General features: G+C 40.8%; 1 protein-coding gene and 1 pseudogene across 2 annotated transcripts in view; one reads left to right on the forward strand and one right to left on the reverse strand.

The window, feature by feature from the left end:
• Kiaa1958 (KIAA1958 ortholog) overlaps positions 1 to 21,107 on the forward strand; it is a 139,643-nt gene that overhangs the window by 81,537 nt on the left and 36,999 nt on the right. The gene's annotated exons all lie outside the window — the stretch shown is intronic.
• LOC114631569 lies at positions 1,354 to 2,164 on the reverse strand (annotated as a pseudogene).

Raw genomic sequence — 21,107 nt, forward strand, 5'->3', positions numbered from 1 at the left:
ATCCCTCAAACACCAGCCAAAGCAGACCTCTTCAGTGAAGTTGTTTCTTGCCAGGTGTTTTAGTCACAACAAAAAGAAAATAAATATTTCCTTTAAGGTTCCCTTTTTTGTTTACAAAATAATTTTTATGAATGTGTGTGCTCCAAGGCTATACAAACTTGTATAACATGCTACTATAATGAGTAATGGAGATAATTATGCAGTGGTAGGTGCTTCTGAGTCTAAACATAGCTAAAAATAAAAAAGTACCATGAAAATATAATAGATAGAAAATAAGTAGTGTGTCTTTTTAGATCACACACCATGCATGGAGTTTGTAGGGCCCAAAGTTGTTTGGGTGAGTGAGTAGGGGCCAAGCATTAGCATACCCTTTTGAGAGGAGTGCGTCTCAGATACATTTATTGATGCCACATTGTAAATGGTACTTAGATAAGTGTACAGCTATGTTCTGTGTTCCCACCTAACACAGTTTGCTTAACCTTAGCCAACATGACTCATTTTGAGTGAACTCAGGGAGCAGTTAATGATGGCCATGGGCATGTGCAGGGTGGGCTAATGTGGATGTTTATTGCTTGGTTTTTAACTAAACTCTGAATTTAGTTAACAGTTTATGTCTTTTATTAGGACTTCTGATTTTAGAAGGTCACTAGCCTGATTCCTACCCAAATTTTCAGGTAAACCTGGGTCTAGCAGATTTCATGGGGACCCAGGCATTCTTAATAAGGCTTTGAAAGCATGTCATCAGGATCAAGGCTGCAGGCACAGCAGATGACTACACTCTGCTGTAGGCAGCAAGCTGTACTCCAGCTGTGTCAGCTCACTTTAAAACTGTCTTCTTCGGTGAAAATGTAACCTTAGCTTACAGTATTAAACCTGAGAATCTCGAGAAGAAAAGACCGAATCCAGTATCAATTAAAGAAAGCTGCATTTTGAGGTGCACCTGGGACTGGCCAACTGGCTGTTTCACCCTAAGTCAGGATTTGAAAGAGCAGGCCCCGCTGGCCTCTTGAAGTTCCTTTCATAGAAGAGATAAGGTGTTCACAGGGAGGAGAGGTTGGCTGTTGTACATTGTCAGAGAGATAAAATGAAAAGAGAAGGAGCAAACTATAATCATCACGTGAACAGAGCCCAAGCACTTTACAGCAGATCTAAGAATCAGGACACTTCTTAATTACAAATAGAAACCTTGCAAGGACTTACTTAACACAGGACAAACAGGAACTTATTCTTAGCCTTCTTAACTGCACACAGAACCCATAACCAACGAGGTATATTTTTCTCTTCTGGTTTCCCATTACCTTGCAAGGATTATTGTTCCTGTTTTGTTCTCACAACGTTTTTTTTTTTTTTTTCAAGGTCTGATGATTTATTTGTTACTTTTAAAAGACTTATTTTTGACTGGACTCAGACTTAGAAGTAGAAGCTCTCAGTGAGGACAGCCTACGTCTCTTGGCAATCTGTTCTTGGCGCTTTTCTTTGGCTTCCTTCATTCTCTTGGCCAAAAGTTTAGCGTACTCTGCAGCTTCCTCCTTGTTTTTCTTAGTGCGTTGTTTCTTCAGAGCAATACGCCGGCGTTTGTGTTGCAGGACACGTGGAGTAACAAGACGCTGGATCTTGGGTGCTTTGGTCCTGGGCTTCTTACCTTCTTTGTTTAAGGGCTTTCTGACAACATACTGGCGGACATCATCTTCTTTGGAGAGATTAAAAAGCTTTCGGATTCTACTAGCTCTTTTAGGTCCCAACCGACGAGGCACAGTGGTATCTGTCAGTCCAGGAATATCCTTCTCTCCTTTCTTCACAATAACCAAGTTGAGAACACTCAGATTGGCGTCCACAATGCAGCCTCAAACAGACTTGCGCTTCCTCTCTCCAGTTCTCCTTGGTCTATAACAAGAATGGCCCTTACTCAACAGCAGGCGCACTCTGCCATGGGTCAAAACGCCTTGCTTCATGGGAAAGCCTTGCTTGTCATTCCCACCGCTGATCCGGACCACATAACCCTTCCATTCTTCACCAAGGGCATCAGCAGCTACTTCTGTGGCCATGCGCTTCTCATAGAAGGTGCGCAGCTTGCGTTCGTCATCGACTTCAATGAGTTTCTGACAGCCAGTGGCGGGGAAGGAGATATTCAGCTTCATCTTGACACAGCCGACCGCCTAGGAGGCGTCACGAAAAAGAGCGTTTTTTTTTTTTAACTTCAAAATTTAGAAAAATTTTAAGCTTTTTGACTCTTGTAATAACATTTACCTTAAGAAACAATTCATTGTAGAAAGATAAAACATTTTCTTTCATTACATTTTTATTATCTTTAGTCTGAATGTTTTTCTGTTTCTTTCTCTCTCTCTCTTTTTAAAGCTAGTTTAGTTAAAAACCAAGAAATAAACACCCACATTAGCAGAGGCTTTCACAGTCAGAACCATTAATTTCACTGTTTTCCTCCTTCACATCTTGTCTCTTTGGCAGCTCTTCAGGGGGGCCATAAAAGGTGGAGCTGCTGTCTCCTGCCACAGGATGCTCTTCACCTTCATCCTTAGTACCTGTTATAGGACCTACCTATGGCTCTTTTCTTCACCTTTCTGTGTGTATGTGTAGGCGTACATTAAACTAGTTAGAGAGTTTTAGTTAGCATACACTTGGTCTCCTCCAGGTGCTGTGCTATGTACAGGGTGCGTGCTGCCCTCCAGGGTCTATATGCACCACCTCACCTCACCGGCAGCCAGTGCACTGCACAGTGGTTCTATGAGGTGTGATGACCACTAAGCAAGAGGAAGTTTCCCATTGTGTGGTAATCATGACACTGCTGTTACACGCAGCCTGTCATTGGCTGAAGGGTTGACTTGTGAAACCTGAGTGTGTTAGAAATAATAGCCCCATCTGACATTTTTATTGAAAATATATTGGGTCCTAATTTTGTTGGTTCTATCTTAGGAAGTATAGGTTTTCTTAAACTTTCTTGTGATAACAATTCTTTCATTCTTGTCTGTTCAATCTGACGTCTTTTCTGCCTTTGGTATTTTATTCAGAAAGTCTTTTCCCTACCTTGAGATCATTTAAATAGTTAGGTGATGTGGTGTGTCTCAGTGATAGAGCTGGCATTGATTCCAGGCATTTGCAATGATTAAAAAAAAAAACATTTTAAAAATAGTTACTTGGGGCTGGAGAGATGGCTTGGCAGTTAAAAGTAACTAACTGTTGATCTTGAAGAATGGGATACACTCTCAGCCTCCACATGGTAGCTCACAACCTGTCATAACTCAGCCTTCAAGGGATCCTGTGCCTCCTTCTGCATACATGCAGCCAAAACACACACTTAATTATCTGTTTGTTCCTCTGCTTCTTCTATGTCCCCCTTTCCTTTGCTCTCGTTTGACATTTAAAACTTCAAAAGTAGGATTTGATGTCATTTTCTGCAAGGTTCTAGAACAATTTATTAAATAGTTCCCATTTCCAGTGAATTAAAGTATCACATTTTTGTTTACAATGGAGTCTGTTTCTAGTTTTTACTTTCATTTTTCCCTGTGTATTTTTTCTTACAATTTTTATCTTAGGGTTTTGTTATGGTACAAAATATGTTCAGAAGGAAGGACTATAGTCTCAATTGTTCACTGTCCATTTTGAAAAATTACTAATGTAAAATTGAGTTTAATGAGCTTCTAAAAATTAATAAAGGTATATGTTGCTTCCTGTTATTTGGTTCATGATGACACAATAATTAATGGTTTCTTTTGTCAGAAATAGAAACTGAGTTAAACCGGAGGAAAAAATTAATTGCCTTATATATATATCTTCAGGCAAGTGTTTCTCCGGGGTGCAGATGCCATCTAGTTTCTGCTGTCTTCAACCTGGGCTTCCTTAGTATAGATTTGCTTCATCTCCAACTCCTGATTTATGTGTGAAGTTAGTTGTGCTGGATGCTGTCATGTCTGTCAGTTGACAGAACGCATATCACAGCATATGTACTAGCCTCTGATCCGGTCTCAGGAGCATCAGGCCTCTACCCTAGAAATAATATTAAGTTCAGTCCTTGGTTAGCCATGTAGCTAGAGAGAGGAGTCAGGACAAGAATGTTCTTGGAAGTTCTGTACTTGAGATGGGCACAGAAAGAGCTACTTACTACTGTTATTTATGTGCAGTGAGTGTAAGATGTTTTATATGGGCAGAAAGGTTGTTCCTTTAGAGACATACTGGCATGTACTTGAACAGTGTACTATAGGATGGGAATGTGTAAGATGTGTACATTCATGTGTGCACATACTTGCATGTACATATACATGTACTCTGCTTCTATGTTGCTGTATTCCTCCAAGATCTGTGTGCGTCTTCTTACAGGAAGGCGTGAGACAGAAGTGTTGAAAGATATGAGACCTTCAACAAATTTAAGTCTTTTTACCGTCTTCTTCCCCATGAAAGAGTACTTGTCTGAGAACTATGTAGCAGGCAGCCTGGCTGTACAGAATTTAGAGTAAGATTTTTTTTAATCAATGTCTCCTGCTGGCTAGCAACCACATTTATAAATGAACAACAATGCATTTATAAAAACCAAATGTAAAATTGTAAGGTGAGGCACTGAGGAGAAGGCCTGAGCTCTGATGACAGAGTCACCCAGTACTTCTTGCCAGCATTGGCATTTTTTGTGTCCTTAGAGTGCTCTGGTTTTGCTCGATCGTTTGCTTGCTCGCTTGGGCACTCCTTAGGCAGTGAAGCTGATTCTGACTGTGGCCTGAACTATTGCTCTCTTTCCCCCTTTTATCTCCAGGTCATACCCATTCCTAGTCCACAGGTTAGGTGTTTGAGTAGATCCCCAAAAGATATAAAGAAATCATTTTTTCCCCTGAGAACTAGACTTTAACGTAAGGATTATCTTTATATCAGGAGCAAGAAAGCCATGTGTGTCTCCCCCCCTCCCCCCGCCCATTAGGCCTCTAGACAAGTCATTTGCATTTAGCAGTTTTCAGCATCAGCTAGCTATGTGATATAACAAACACTTGTGCTGGGGTGGTGAAGAATCAAAGATGGATGTCAAATTTTCTGTCCGTGAGGATACTGTTATTTATTTATTTATTTATTTATTTATTTATTTTGAAATTCGGTAAGTTTTTATTTTTATTTTTTTTATTTTATTTTTATTTTTTTGAACATGAAATGCTTTTTTATAGCATGTTTTACAAGGGGAGGGGTAAGAGGGGCCAGGTGGTGGAAAAGTACAGAATCTTCTTGGCCTGTGCCTTGAAACATGTCATGGTCTATACGGTACACTGCCTTGAATTATGATCTACCTGCTATTCTTCAGAAGATATGGTACACTGCTTGAGTTATGGTCTCCCTGCTATTCTTCAGAAGATATGGTACACTGCTTGAGTTATGGTCTCCCTGCTATTCTTCAGAAGATATGGTACACTGCTTTGAGTCTATCTGCAGTTGCCAAGCAGGATCTTGCAGTTGCCAAGCTTCAGGGGACATTGTGCAGGTGGGGAAAGGTAGGGGGTGAGGGTAAGGGCGAGGGTCCTGGCTTCTGGCACATCTGGATTAGAACTTCTAACAGCAGGCATCACGGGTGCATAAGGTGTAGTGAAATACAGTGTGGGACAGTTGATTTGTACTTCAGGAACACATGGAAAAGCATTGCAAAGAGAACATGAACAGAGGTGATAGGACTGTGGATGCATGAAGAGTATCAAAGAAGGCAAGGAGTTGAGTGTGGCTTGAGAAAAGAGTCAAGGGAGGTGGCAAGCTTGTGCTGAGAGACACGCTGGGGTCACATGTGAAAGCTGTGTGTATGATATCATGGTGCCCAAACAGTTCATTGTCTTAGAAGAACATGTTTTATGTATTAGTGACCCAGGTAAGAGTGACTGCTCACATACAGCAGGCTGAAGGCATTTGGAGAAGAGGGGACAGATTATTGTCAAGTGCAGAGTGTAGGGCTCTGGGGATCCTTGTTAACTACACACTCCAGAACACAGAACTCTTCAGTAAAGCATTGTGTGCAATTCCCTATGTGGACAGGGTTCTAAGGCAAGCCACAACTATTCATTCACTTGCTAATTAAGCAAATGCTCACTGTGAGCCTCAGGAGGCCACATTCAGGTAGGATGACACAAACAGCAGTGGGAACAACCCCTCCCAGTCCTGCCCTCTCAAGATAACTTGGGTTGTTCTGAGCTGGCTCAGTGGCTCTGCTTGTGGTCCCAACACTTGGGATGGCTAGCTTAAGCACAGTATGGGCTACATACATGTCAAACCTCAGTGTCAAAAAAAAAAAAAATAAAACAATTTTATTTTAAAGAACAAACTTGGTTCCAAATAATTGCTAAAGCGTGGTATTGTTAATTGAATTGAATGACTTTGTAAGACTAAATTGGTTGCCTTTAGATAACACATTTGTTAGAACTGATTTAGGGTGATTTATAACTAAGAAGGCGTGGCTGGATGAGCAATTAAGCTGCTGTGATAAATGAAAGCCAAAGCTTTCTTAGCCAGTCCTCATAATTTATTCAGAACACTTTCTCCTCGGCTACAAACGAGCCTGGGTATGTTAAAATTGTAAGTTTATTTTTGCAGACAACTGGTAACCTGGCTCAAAGATTTAAAAATACTATTATTTACTGTGTAGCCCTGGATGGCCTGGAACTCCAGAAATCCTTCTGCCTTTGCCTCTAGGTGCTGGAATTAAAGACATGCAACATGCTTCACAGGGGTTATGATTCTTAAGTCAAAGCAACATTGAAATGAATCTTTTTGGTGTTTGTAGCCGCATTTTTTAACTCAGTAGAAAGCAATTTCAAATTTTTTCAATTATTTTATTTAATGCATATGAATATTTTGCTCAGATATATGTTTATGTACTACTTGTGTGCCTGGTGCCCAGAGAGGCCAGAATAGGTTATCAGTGCCCAAGAAACTGCAGTTCCGTGTTGTGACTCAACCATGTGTGTGTTAGGAATCCAGTCCAAGTCCTTTGCAACAGTGGCCGCCACTACTTCTAACCACTGAGCGGGCTCTCTAGCTCCTAAAAAGCAACTTTTAATATTGCAATTTACAGACTATATCTAACATTTTATAGCTTTAAACCCTTCCTTTACAGGGTGTCATTATGTAGCTCTTGGCTATCCTGCAACTTACTATGTAGATCAGGATACAGAGATCTGCCTGCTTCTGCCTCCCGAGTACTGAGACTAACGGGCATTCATTACCTCACCCAGCTTTTAATTGGCTTATATATGGTGGGTACTTCTGAAAAATGAGAACTAAGGACAGACTTTTGAGCAAAATCAGGAAGAAACATTTTTCTACTTTCATTCTTTACAATGTATTTCTTTTTAAATTTAAAGTAAGAGTTTTTAAATGACAAAAACCAAAAACTGAGAAAGTGATACTTTGTCTCTGTCTCAGCTAGGCTTTTCCCAGCTGCTCTGAACTCAGACAGCTTAGCCAGCACATTAAGGAAGTTGTTGATCTTCCTATAGAAGTACATATAGTTTGTAATAATTAAAGAATAATAAAGCATAAATACAAAATAATACTGAAGTAACAAAGCAATATAGCTCTTTGGTCTACAATATAGTCACACAGTGATCTGTTGTAGTACCTGAAGAAAATATTAGATTTGCTGCTTTTTATTTATACTAAGAATTCAACTTCATTGGTTCTTTTGTTTTGTTTTTGTTTTTGTTTTTGTTTTTGTTTTTGTTTTTTTTTCGAGACAGGGTTTCTCTGTGTATCTCTGGCTGTCCTGGAACTCACTCTGTAGACCAGGCCTACCTCTGCCTCCCAAGTGCTGAGATTAAAGGCGTGCACCACCACTGCCTGGCTCTTCAATGGTTCTTAATATATTGAATGACAGCAGAGTGGATGGAACGGCAGTGAGGTGGGGCACCACTCTTGGAGAAGTTAATTCAAAATAAGTTTTACCAATGATCTATATGTATTGAAGTGTTGTAATGAAACCCATTATTTTTGCATGCCAACTAGAAAAGTTAATTTTTAAAAAATCAGCCTTTCCATATAGAGATGTGCAATCAAGAATGTTTGAAGGCCTCTAACATATTCAGCAAATAAAGTAGTTAAGTATAGGAGAGTTACTTATAGTACTCAGTTTAATGACTAAATTTCATTCAAGAAGAAAAAAATGACTTCCTATAAAAATTGTAATAGTTATTGTTTCTATGAATCTGACTAAGATTTGATTCAAAGCACACAGTTATGTCTTTTTCTAAAAACAATGTCTGGAATCTCTTTTCCAGATAACTGTAGTCTTGAGTATGTAGTGTTCACTGTGTAGTTGTTTGCTATTACAGGAAGGAGTCATCTCATTGTCAAAGGCCTTAATTTTCTCTTTTGCCTGTACATATAACTGGGTGGTAGAATGCTGATCTACATAGAAAAACAGTTTTGATTTTGCAGCAAGGTTTTCTAGAATGTGCTCTATTGTCATCATTGACCCACTTAGAGAAATTAGCATCTTCCTTCTGTCCATTAGGTTATTGCTTCTTGGGTGGAATTTAATGAATATTAATAACCCAATTCAGAAGGAGGTAATTTATTAGAGCCTTACACATTCCCATCTTTATGTCACTTGTTTCCCTTGTGCTTTATGTGCCATACTTCTACTTCAGGTTGATTCATAGATGCTTTTGTTCTTTACATTATTGTGCATTCTGTATAAGATGTCTTCATATTTTTATTTGTACTGACTAAAATATGCAGTCATAAAAATGAGGCATAGATGGAAGAGAAGAAGTGGTTTCTAATCAGAAGTTTCTGGTACCTTGTGTAATGGATATCATGTTTCATTTCATACCTATCATATGATACCTCATGCTATGTTTGTTCTCAGTTGTTGAAGCCAGAGAAATTGGACAAGCTCATGACAGGGACCGTCACATTCTTCAGTTCTCTTGTACTAATGAACTGATGACAGGGGTGACTCTTGAATGTTTTGAGATGGGTTGCTAGATATCGCCCTAGCTATCCTGGAACTTACTATGTAGACCAGACCAGCATTGAATTTACGGAAATCCTCCTGCCTTTCCCTCCCAAGTGTCACGCACCTGACAGAGCAATGCTTACCCAACCCTTTTTCAGGATGTGGTTCTCTGGTTAGCTCACTGACCAGGGAGTGTAAGATAGCAGCAGTAATGGCCAACTCTGCTGAGGTGTGTATTATCTCTAATGACTTTTTTTTTTTATCTCATGCTAATTCAGCTCTTACAATGCTACACACACCCTGCACACCCTGGCTCATCACAGTGGCTCCCTTTGTGTGTCTTCCCTAGAGTCTTGTTCTTGCTACAGTGTGAACAGTTGAACCAGCATGGGAGTGGGCATAAGGAGTGTTCCAGAGTCAAGTGAGGAAGAGATATCTCAGTCAACTGTGGATAGAAAGTTCAATTCCAGCTGGGCAGTTGTGGTGCACACCTTTAATCCCAGCACTTGGGAGGCAGAGGCAGGCGGATTTCTGAGTTCGAGGCCAGCCTGGTCTACAGAGTGAGTTTCAGGACAGCCCAGGCTATAAGAGAAACTCTGTCTCCAAAAAACAAAAAACAAAAAAAAAAACAAAAAAAAAAGGAAAGAAAGAAAGTTCAATTCCAAATCCTGAGTGATGGGAAGGAATGTATCAGGAATGGTATCTTAGCCAGGCTGTGTTAGCAGATTAAGATCCTCTTAAGTATATGAGAATGGAGTATTTCCAGAGAAAAATAAAATAGGGCACAAAAAGAAAACAAAGGCTGCAATTAGATTAGAATGGGTAGTATTTATAATTAGATTTTAAGTTGAGGTCTGAGGGTGTGGGTCTATGACTTCATAGAACATTTTACTAGTTACGTGCAACAACTTGGGTTCTTCCTCAGCACTAAAGTGTTGGTGTAGATTTTTGAAACCTACTTTTAATAAGGGTTGTTAAACACTTTAACCTCCCTTCTAGACCTCCACCCACCAGAGTAGCAGAAAAGAAAAGTTATTAGGGTGTAGAGGAAGTGGACCTGTTTAGAGATAATTCTTTGGAGCAAATCCAATGTGCTTTGTCAGGATATCAACAGTTCCGTTTACATGAATCAGTAATGGTAGCTCGATCTACTCACACCATTCATAAATCAGCAAGAGAAGGTCGATCCAGAAGAACCCTCTAGGCTCTGATGTATGCTATTTAGAAGTAGTTCCTTGAGCTGGGCAGTCAGTGGTGGCACAGGCCTTTAATCCCAGCACTTGAGAGGCAGAGACAGACAGATTTCTGAGTTCGAGGCCAGCCTGGTCTACAGAGTGAGTTCCAGGACAGCCAGGGCTACACAGAGAAACCCTGTCTCGAAAAACCAAAAAAAAAAAAAAAAGAAGTAGTTCCTTAGGGTGATTTTAATCTCCAATTGTCAGGATACCAACAGTCTAGTTCAGTAGTGTCAGGATAGCAAACACGAATCAGCAGCATTGGCACAACCCAGCAGAAACAGCCAGGTCTCTGCTGAGTGGGCACAAGTCAGCAGGAGCAACGGGGATGAGCAGGAACGCCAGAAGTTCTCTGTCCTGCCTCTCAACAAAGTGAAGATCAGTGAAGACTTGAGACCAACAAAGCATTGCAAAGCTAGCCCACCGTGGCTGTGGCTGTGGCTGTCTGTTGAGTCCTGTTTATACTCCCTCCAAACATCATGTGTTCTCCCACATGTCTTGCCTCAGCAAAACATCACGTGAGTCTGTATCAGCTGACATATCCAGAAACTTCCACTTCACTCTACCAGTTGGCCTGAGTCCACAGAGGCGGCAAGAAGCTGCCAGAACACTACCATATGTTTTTTGGTACATTTCTTTCTATGAAGTACAGACAAATGATGACCAGTAAGGAATGGCAAGGCGTACAAATACCATCCAGTGTCATCCATCATCTGCTGAGTTATAGTTATATTCCTTCTTAACATGAGTCCTTTCACGTGCTTGCTTTAGCAAAACATCCTGTCACCTATGTGTGTACTCCAGCAAAACATCATTTGATATAACTGACTTAAAACAAAAACAAAAACAATGGAAGTTTCCACTTCACTAAAGGAAGGAGAAAGTAATTGGAAAATCAAATTGTATACAATGACACTGTCTCAGGGAGGGATTTATGGGTAGGGTTTTTGTTGGGGAGGGTGTTTTGTTTTGACTTTGTTGTTGCTTTAGTCTTCGCTATTTTTTTTTATTTTCTGGTGGGGGGGATTTATATTATCCTAAAATCCCCTTTTCATATATGAATAATTGATCTCTTAAACCATCTACTTCTTTAAAGTTGAGGTACTTAGAAATTAAAAGTTAGGTATGCACAGCAAAGTCAAGGGTTGTCTGTCAGCTCACTGAGGTGCAGTGCTGTCTAGGCTAAATTCCTGAACTATGAAGAGACTAATTTTTACTCTGAGAAATGATTTACTATTGAATCTTTCAATGTTTCTTTTAGGGATTGTTTTAAAAGCACTGGACAAACATGTATGGGTTGCTTGGAAATGCCTGTGTAAGATAATCTGTGCTGTATTCTTAAATCAGTAAAGAAGGAACTGTAGAAGGGCTAGCTGTGTGAGGGTACATCTACAGCTTCATTACTGAATCTGTGGGAAATGTAAACGTTGAATCTGTAATGAATTTATGTGTCTTCAGCCCTGCCTCCAGTCAAGGAAAGTAAGAGTGAAAAGCAAGATTGTTTCTGGGAATTGTATATGCTGTGCTGTATTTCAAAGTCTGCTGGCAGCAGCGCACTGTATATTTTATGTATTGCACCAGTGGCAGATATTCAGACACATCAGAAGGTACTCTTGATTCAGTGCCTGGCAGTGTAATAAAAAGAGGGTGATGGTAGGGGTGTTCTGTGGTCTCTAATAAGCAATATCTCAAAGGGCCCTGTCAGATTCTATGAAAAGTCCACAGGATGATGTATTATGTTAATTACCATCCTGTGGCTTTCATGCTGTTAAGCCTACAAATGCAGCTACATTTTGAAGTTGATTTAAGAATATATTTCAGCCAGGATGAAAGTGCTCCTTATTGTGATTAATGTCATACAATATTTATTCTCTTATTCTCCTTTGCCTTTGCTTTGGAATGCTTAATTTCTTTCCATGAAGTAAGGATTAACCTTGAGATTTAAGCTTTTTCTAGTTTATTTTTAAACCTATTAGATGATCTCCTTTTTGGCTTTCACTGTCTTATTTTGTTAATTTAAAAGGCCAGCATTTTCAAGAGAGAATTCCACGATTGTGCCGTTGTTTAATTCTATACTGAACTCGTTCAGTCAGCATACCGTTGCTCATACCATAGATCTGGAATGGATATGGTCTCCAAAAAGCTGTTTGAGATATAAACTTTATATAACTGGATAACAACTGTCCATAACAAAATATTTTCTTTACATGAAAGGCTTATAAAGGTTTGGGGAAATTAGCACATGTTTTACTATGAAAAGCATCAACAACGGGACTCAGCTGAGGCAGAAAGTCTGTTGTTTTTTGTTGGTGGTGATCAAATCCAGGACTCATGCTGGGCAAGGGCTCGCTCTATGTTGAGCTTCACTGCCAGCTGGGGTAGGAAGATGTGGGCTCGGTGGATCCGAACACATTTTCTAAGCAGTGGTGAGTTCAAAGGGCAGAAGATACATTGTGTGTCCAATACTGAGCTAAGTAGTATGCTATCTTACTGGACTCCCATACAACTCTTTTAAGAGATACAATTATAACCACTTCAATTGAAGAAACTAAGGCTTAGGTTTTAAAACAGGCATGATTTTATGTAGCTCATCTCAAGCATTGATTCTAAGATTTGAAAAGGATATTATGTTGGCAAAGATCTATTAACCATTGGCCACATGACCTATGTCAACTCAGCTGAGCCAAGTAGACTAAAATTTTAAAATGGTTTTTCAATTAGGTAAACAGTGTTAATAACTTAATGATTCCAGGAGCTGGAGAGATGACTCAGTGCTTAAGGATGTGTACTGTTCTTGCAGAGTTCAGTTCCCAGCACCCATATTATGATTCACAACTGCTTGTAACTCCAGTTCTGAAGAACCCAACCCCCTCTTCTGTCCTTCACAGTCACACACACAAACCTTGTACTCCATAACATACACAACAACAAACAAGCCTTACAGCGGGTCTTCCTTCAACCCACCTGCAGTATGAATAATGACGTGAGACTTCTGTTGTAGTTTAAAGCATAGGGTTTTGCTGGGGCAGTCTCCCAGCTACCATTTAAGTTTGACCTGAAAGACCCACCTGGTGGCTAGCTCTGTAAACCTGTCTGCTCCTCACTGGCCCGGTTTGTTCCCCTGTGTCTCCTGTCATTTTTTTCCCCTGTTCTACAGTCTTCTTTCTGGGTCACTCTGCCTGGAAGTTCTACCCTACTTCCTGCCCAGCTATTGGCTGTCAGCTCTTTTTTTATAACCAATTAGCAGTGACACAGCCTCTGATAACATCTCTAGATTGCCTTTAGGCAAATGAGAAAGAAAGAATTTTTACAAAATAGAAAACCCATATACTTTGGTTTCTCTTCAGATCATATAAATCTTTCACCTTTTACAAAATAGAAAACCCAGTGAATGGCTGTAGAAATGACAGTACCAGAATCCTCCCTGTACTTGGCTCTCTGACAGTACAGAATTAACTACTGAAAATACAGAGACATACCTTCATACAAAGTTAAAAAAAAAAAGTCACCCCAACAAAACCTCCCTAGTGTTTAGCAAATGTCTTCCCTGGGAAGTGAAAATCTCAGACTATAAACCCAGAGACAGAGCTTGGGCATGGGCGTGGGTGTGGGCTTTCTGGGAAGAGCAAGAGACCTTTCCAGGCTGTACACACACTGTGTTAGAACTATCTCAGGACTTGTTTAAAATACAGACTCCTGTACCCTGATAGCCATAAATTAATTCTATGCTGTGGTCTCACCCCCACCTCTCAAAATACAGCTTTGTGATCTGATTTAGTTCATAGAAAGATAGGAAAGAAACAGGCCTTTCCCTTGCACTTGACACCCCTTGTGTTGATTTAGTAAACAGTACATTTTGTGGTCTATTTATTTTTCCTAAATTTCTGCTGAGGAAATTCTCCAGAGACTATGTAGTCACATGGTGTACCCACCCATTCAGGATTAGAAGCTGGTGAGGAATGCCACTGAGTGAATTCTGTTTCAGTAAAAGAAACTACCAAAAATCAAACTGGATGGGCACTATTCCTAGTTTTATGTTCTTGGAGTGTGTGTGTGTGTGTGTGTGTGTGTGTGTGTGTGTGTGTGTGAGAGAGAGAGAGAGAGAGAGAGAGAGAGAGAGAGAGAGAGAGAGAGAGAGCGCGCTACAATTGGGAATAATTTACTGGTCAGACGAGTTTAAAGTTCTAGCAAAAGGCAGAAAGCAAGCAAGGAACAGGCTAAAGGGAAAAAAAAGCCAGTGACTTTTTAATGTATTTTATGGCAATTGTAAAATTTTAACAATTTATTTCCTATGTTTAAGGCAAATATAACTTACTGTTGTGGATATTAAGAGCTGTTGCCACTTTCAAAAATGAAGCATAAATGTTACCAAGTAAGTTTTTATGGCCACTAACAAAATTTAGGTTGCCTGTTTCCTAAGATTGTCACAGGAATCTTACTTCTCCAGCATAGAAAGTCATAAGAAATTTGTTTCTTTCAAACAAGATATGTCTATGAAGAAGTAAGAATCTCATCAACATTATTAGTCAGTACATTATCTTAGTAAAGATCAGAGAAGAAAGAGGAAACTGTCATCTACTTTTATAGATACATATATTCTGATACATGTTTTTGTTAAAGCATTATTTGTTTTCTTATCCTAGGAAGTTGAAGATGCTATCTTGTAGCAGTTTGGGTTGTTTTGAGTTGGGTTTGTTTTATGTGTTTGTTTGAGATGGTTTTTACTATGAAGCCTTAAACTCACAATATTGGCCTCAGATTCTGAAGGGCTAGGTGTATAGGCTTGTTCCACCATGCCCAGCTAGCAGTTTGTTGTGATTGCTGGTAATTCAAATTTCCTAAGGAAATATCCTTGAGGAAAGCCACTAGGGCCTCTTATACCATCTCATACCATCTTTGTGGATAGTTAATCCACCAGCCCTGACCCCAGGTGACTGTTAACAGTCTTTAAAATGGATCAGGTGAAGCTTTGAAATCTGGTCGTGATACCACAAATCTAAATTCCTGGCCCTTGCTTTATTCTTAATGCTTTCTAAATGCAGTCAGCACAGTTTCTGAAATGAGCTAAGTAACTACTCCGTCATGTCAGTAACTGCCCTTTAACCTTAGTACTGACTCAGCAGCCAGCGCTTACTGAGCACTGTCACTTCTCGTGCATTTCCAGACTAGGGATAACACATTGAATTTTAATGGGCCTGTTGTGTGAGGGGACAGATATAAATAATCAACATGTGCTGGGTGATGATAGGTGCAGGAGGCAGCAGAGAAGGAAGGAGTGAGGGATAGTAGGGGCAGGGGCTGGCCATAGGTTGGTTTGTTTGTTATAAAGTAACCTCTGTCATATTTTTGACATTTGAGGGTTCTTTGCACTTAGCACTGTCTCTCTGGTCATCCCACTGGTCTAGCTTTTTCCTATTCTGTCCCCTAAACAACGGTCAGTGCTTTATACTCATGATTTCATCTTTACCCTTTGCTTCAGGGATGCCCCACTGTCCTTTGTTGCTTAATCAAATGGTACCTGACCTTCCAGAACATCTTTCACTCCCTCCATAGGCCAGAGACAGATGAAGCTCTCTTACAGCTCAAGCTTGAAGACCTCAGCTCCTACAGAATCTGCACCTTACAGAGTCAGGCCTGGCCAATGGAACTGGTGTTCTGTGCGTTGCTGATCTTTCTAGCTGTGACATCATCTTCACCATGGTTAAAGATTTGTCGTTTTACCCACAGAAATTCTTCAGTGCTTGAAGCTAATGGTACCCATAAATGTGGAGTCATTACTGATTCTAACCTCAGCTTTCTGCATATAAATCTGCTCACCAGATATTTTATTTTTCAAATGTAAAATGCATTCTTATTTAATAAGCACATGGGCTTATTGTTCACTAGTTTATAGAGAATTAGAACGTTCCTTTGCTAAATGAAAGATAAGACAAAATACTCCTTGTACATGAAAACAGTAAAGAAATTAAACATAGGGAATTGTTCAATATCACTGCAGATGTATGGCTTTAATAACAACGCACAGGGATGCCAGAGCTAAGTGTGTGCCTGTTTTAAATTGAATGCAGCAGCAACAGAAGCAAATGTGTCTGGAATTAAATCTAACATAGATCTCCTCAAATTAAATGAGAACATAAGATACTGCATTAATTATGTGTGTTTCCATGTCGTCTCCTAACAAGGAAGGGAATAATTGGATTAATGGAGCATGGAGACTGACTGTGGGGAGCTGGGACGTGTTCTGGGCGGCTGGTTACATTTGCTGAAAATGTTGGTTTTCTTCACAGCTCTTGGGTTAGTGTACTGAAGATTGACTTCGATTACTGTCCTCATACTTGGGGATAAATCCCCCAAAGCTTGTCAACTACCCGATTTATTTTTTTTTAGTCCTGGCCTTGCCTGCCACTTGCTGTGCAGGTGAGGTGACCCAGCTCAACTGTAGAAAAAGAAAGGTCTAAGGTTCCAGGCTGTGACAGGGTGGGTAGGCAGACACTGAGTGGAAGATGAAGCTTTGTAGGAAAACTCCTTAGCTCCAAGTTACATGCTAGGTCTCTATATATTGGGTAGGCTGTTAGGCATGTAGGCTGGTCAAGGCAGTAGGAGACATTATTTTCATCTCTGCAGGTTTACGTGATTCATAATTCAAATACTTGATGTAGGAGCTAGGAATATGGCTCTGTTGGCAAAGTGCTTTCCATGCAAGCACGAGGACCTGATCAGATCCCTAGCACCAGTGTGAAAGGTCAGGTGTGGTATTGTGTGCTCACAATCCATTCCTGGGGAGGCAGAGACAAGAGGATCCCTTGTCTAGGGACTAGGCCAGCCAGGCTAGCAAATTGGTGAATTTTAAGTTCAGTGAGGGATTCTGTCTCAAAAAATTAAGTGGAAGGGCTGGAGAGATGGGTGAATTATAGAGGGTTGACTATACAAGATTGAATTTGAATCTGCAGAACTAAATTTAGGCCTGATGATCTAAAATCTCAGGCTTATTGCAATGAAATGGAAAAAGAGTTCCAGATGCTTGCAGGCTAGCTAATTAGGTATATGCAGTACCGAACTCTCTCAAGGTGGAAGGAAAACTGAAGGTTGTCCTCTGACCTCCGTGTGTACACCCACACTTGTGCAAGTGAGTATGCACACACATCACACACAAGTGTAAGGTGGGGAGCAGTTGGAGATACTCATGGTCAGCCTCTGACCTATACCAAGTACAGTGCACACACCTGCACATACTATACACAGGTACGCAGGTACACACACAGATACAGAAACCAAACACTTGTTTTGATCGAAAGAAAGTAAATTGTATCTCCTGTTCTTGGCTGCTGTGCCCGCCTTGTTAACTCTTCTCGGCCTTTGGGGTTTACTGAGATGCTAGATTTATTTGTAGTGGGATGTCACACTGCGGAGAGGATGAAGCGCCTGCAAATGCACAGGCATGGTGAAGCTGAGAAAAAAAGAAGCCAGGCCCACGGGTCCGTTCATAGGCATTATAGCAGTAGGCCAGCCAGACAGCCAGACTATGATATCTCAAATCAGGTGCTAGGGAATGATGGCAGAAAGAATTCTTCTGATACGGTTCACAGGTTCACTAGGTTCACAGATATTCTGTATATGTTATACCTAATTTCAAAACAGAACAAAAAAAACCAACTTTTAAAAGGAATGGAGCAGAAACTTCTAAAACTGGAGACAAATGCATGATCGTTGGAGTTGTTTTGTTTTATTACCAGTTTCCTCTGGCCTTACCTGATTGTGTTATTAGCTGAGAACTATCACTTGTACAGGGTTTGGAACCCTGTACGGACGAGTCTCTTCCCTTCCAGCCGCCTCCCGTGGTGCATTCCAACCTTGGAAAGAGAGGCTGCTGCAGCTCATTGGGCTGTTCTCCAGCACATGCAGCATCTGTTTCTTAAGGAAGCTTGAGACCCAGCAGAAACGAGGCAAAGCCTTTCAGGAAAGGCTGGGCTGAGGATGTCTTGAGGAGGTCAGCTCAGAGTGCAGTAGGGTGGAGCTGAAAATGTGGCTGAGGCAGTTGTGGGAGAGCTGCCCACCTGGTTGGGGACCGTGTCCTGTGCAGACTCCTGCAAGGCACTAGCCGGTTTCACAGCCATCCTCAGCTGCCCTGCAGCAGCTGCTCGGGACTTCTCTGAGTGAGACGCACCTGGGGGCTTTGCTCACACATCCTGAAATCATCCCTTATTTTAAATTGATACCCAAAAGGTTTTCAAATCAAATTTCCACTTTTTTTTTTTTTTGAAAAAAGGAGGTAAAATTATTAAATACTTCACAAACTAAAATTGAGCGCTGGCCAAGTAGAGTCAGTACCTCACAGTGGGATTTTGATGGTAGTTACTGAGTGGATACACACACACTGTACAGGTGTGTAACAGGTGTGATGGACTCAGGGTACACAGACTCAGTCTTAGAGCCCACATGAACGTTGAGGAGCTGGAGTTTTTTCTCTGAAGTTGCCTGTGAACGTTTATTTCCTGGAAAGCCTTTGAAGTTTGAAAACTGCTTTTAGATATTTGCATAGCAGCCAAAGTAAACTGCTCTGGCCTCTGGCTTTCCGTGTGAACAGTCCAGGAAGCCAGCTGGTGAAAGGTGATGCTCAACCCCACCTCTGTTTTTAATGAAAGGGAAGCTGGCCAGCTTTGTTAATATATAAGTAATTTCAGCTACAGAAAGAGACTGAAAGTTCACCTATTGAGGAATGAAGTGTGTTTGTGTGCTTGAATTTTAGAAATGTCATATCTCAGGTGTGCCTATGTACACAAGAAGTTAGGAAATCTGTCTTAGAATTGTCATATAAGAAACACACAGTAGGTTGGAGAGATGGCTCAGCGGTTAAGAGCACTCACTGATTGCTCTTCCAGAGGTCCTGAATTCAATTCCCAGCAACCACATGGTGGCTTATAACCATCCGTAATGGGATCCAATGTCCTCTTCTGGTGTCTAAAGACAATGACAGTGTACTCATGTGCATAAAATAAATAAATCTTTTTTAAAAAGCTTTAAAAATAAGAAACACAGTAATGTATGATAATTTTTTACAAAAAGTAGTTTATTCTGTGAAAAAAATCCAGCATATTAAAAACTCCTTTATTGGGTATAATAATTACGAAAACTATCACTGAGCAGTCTTGCAAATTAATCTAAAGTTTTCCTTTATCAATATTTTCAATAAACAAAATGCTATTTCCTTATACACAAGAGTCCTGAGTTGTAATTTTTTGTTGTTTTAAATTAACTTCCGTGCTTCCCTCTTAAAATCAATAGGAAAACCAGTTTCATTGCATATCAGTAGATAGGCTAGTTTACTATTGTGTAATTCTGAGTTTTGTCCAGACCATGTCTGATACACAGAACAGGTGCATGGGTTTGTTTGTTTTTTTTGTTTGTTTGTTTGTTTTTGGTTTTTTAGAGACAGGGTTTCTCTATGTAGCCCTGGCTGTCCTGGAACTCACTCTGTAGACCAGGCTAGCCTCGAACTCTCGAACTCAGAAATCTGCCTGCCTCTGCCTCCCAAGTGCTGGGATTAAAGGCGTGCACCACCTCCCCACCCTCACCCCCACCCCCCACCCCCCACCCCCACCCCCGCTCAGGTGTCTGTTTTTAAACCAAGTTTTGTTTTGTTTTTAGTTAGTTTGTTTTTCAGTGACTGGGTTTCTCTGTGGAGCCCTGGCTATCCTAGAACTACCTGTATAGACCAGGCTGGCCTCGAACTCACAGAGATCCACTTTCCTCTGCCTCCCAAATGCTAGGATTAAAGGCATATGCTACCACCACCACCACCTGTCTAAACCAAGCATTTTTATTAATAAAGTTATGGTCTCAAGATTAAATGTTACTGAAATGAAACCACTAAATAGTGTTTCTTAGCCATTTTTTTAATGGGCAAAATAGAGTTTCTTACACAAGATATAGGCATAGAACTTGGCTTTCTGAGTCTGGGTGGCTTTAAACTTGAGGCCCCCTGCCTTCTGAGGAGCTTCTTTTTTTTTTTTTTTTTTTTTGGTTTTTCGAGACAGAGTTTCTCCGTGTAGCTCTGGCTGTCCTGGAACTCACTCTGTAGACCAGGCTGGCCTCGAACTCAGAAATCCGCCTGTCTCTGCCTCCCAAGTGCTGGGATTAAAGGCATGCGCCACCACTGCCCGGCCTGAGGAGCTTCTTAAGGAACAGGAATTATAGGCTGAGCCACCAAAGTTTGGTTTACCTGGGGATGCTTTTGAGTCTCATCAGGAGCATAGAGATACTGGTTAAAATGCAGATTCCTGGGCTTACTGCCAGGTAGTCTGTGTTTGTTTAGGCACCATAAATAAGTCTAAAGTATAGTAAAGTGTGAGGCCGGCCACCCTGGACAGTGCTACTTAATGGGTGATCCTTAGCTGTGCCACAAGTCCTTCCAGCAGAAAGTAGATAGTAAATCAAGAAAACAAACCTCTCAACAAAGATAGGCCCTTTCTTTCACCAGTTATAGCATTCACATTTAATTTTTATCTTGTTACCATGAAGCTTAGTCCTGGTTTTCCTTTAAAATTCCAGATAGATTCTGATCACTTTATTACAAACTTTTGCTGTCCATAAGGAATACTTATAAATTGTGTTTGCCCTGAATTCCTACAGAAGAGCAGGTATCAAGCAAACTGCCGTCTAGTGCACCTAGCCCTTTCTGAATAGAACTCCATGATATGCCCCGGTAACAGAGCAGCTGGTGGAGCCAGTGCTACCTCCAGTTTACATTTTACAAGTGAAGTGATTGTGCTCGCTGGGGAAGGGGTGCCTCACATGTACATAGGACAGAATGCCCATGGTTTTCCTCAGACAGAGACTACCTGCAGTTTCACCCTTATTATAAACCTTCACTCACCAAGCTATGTGACTCAGGGCTGGCAAGATGACCGTGCAAGCCTGGGGACCTGAGGTCAATCCCTGGAGCTGCA

Source organism: Grammomys surdaster, unplaced genomic scaffold (assembly GCF_004785775.1).
Source record: "Grammomys surdaster isolate TR1022 unplaced genomic scaffold, NIH_TR_1.0 363, whole genome shotgun sequence".
NCBI lineage: Eukaryota > Metazoa > Chordata > Mammalia > Rodentia > Muridae > Grammomys > Grammomys surdaster.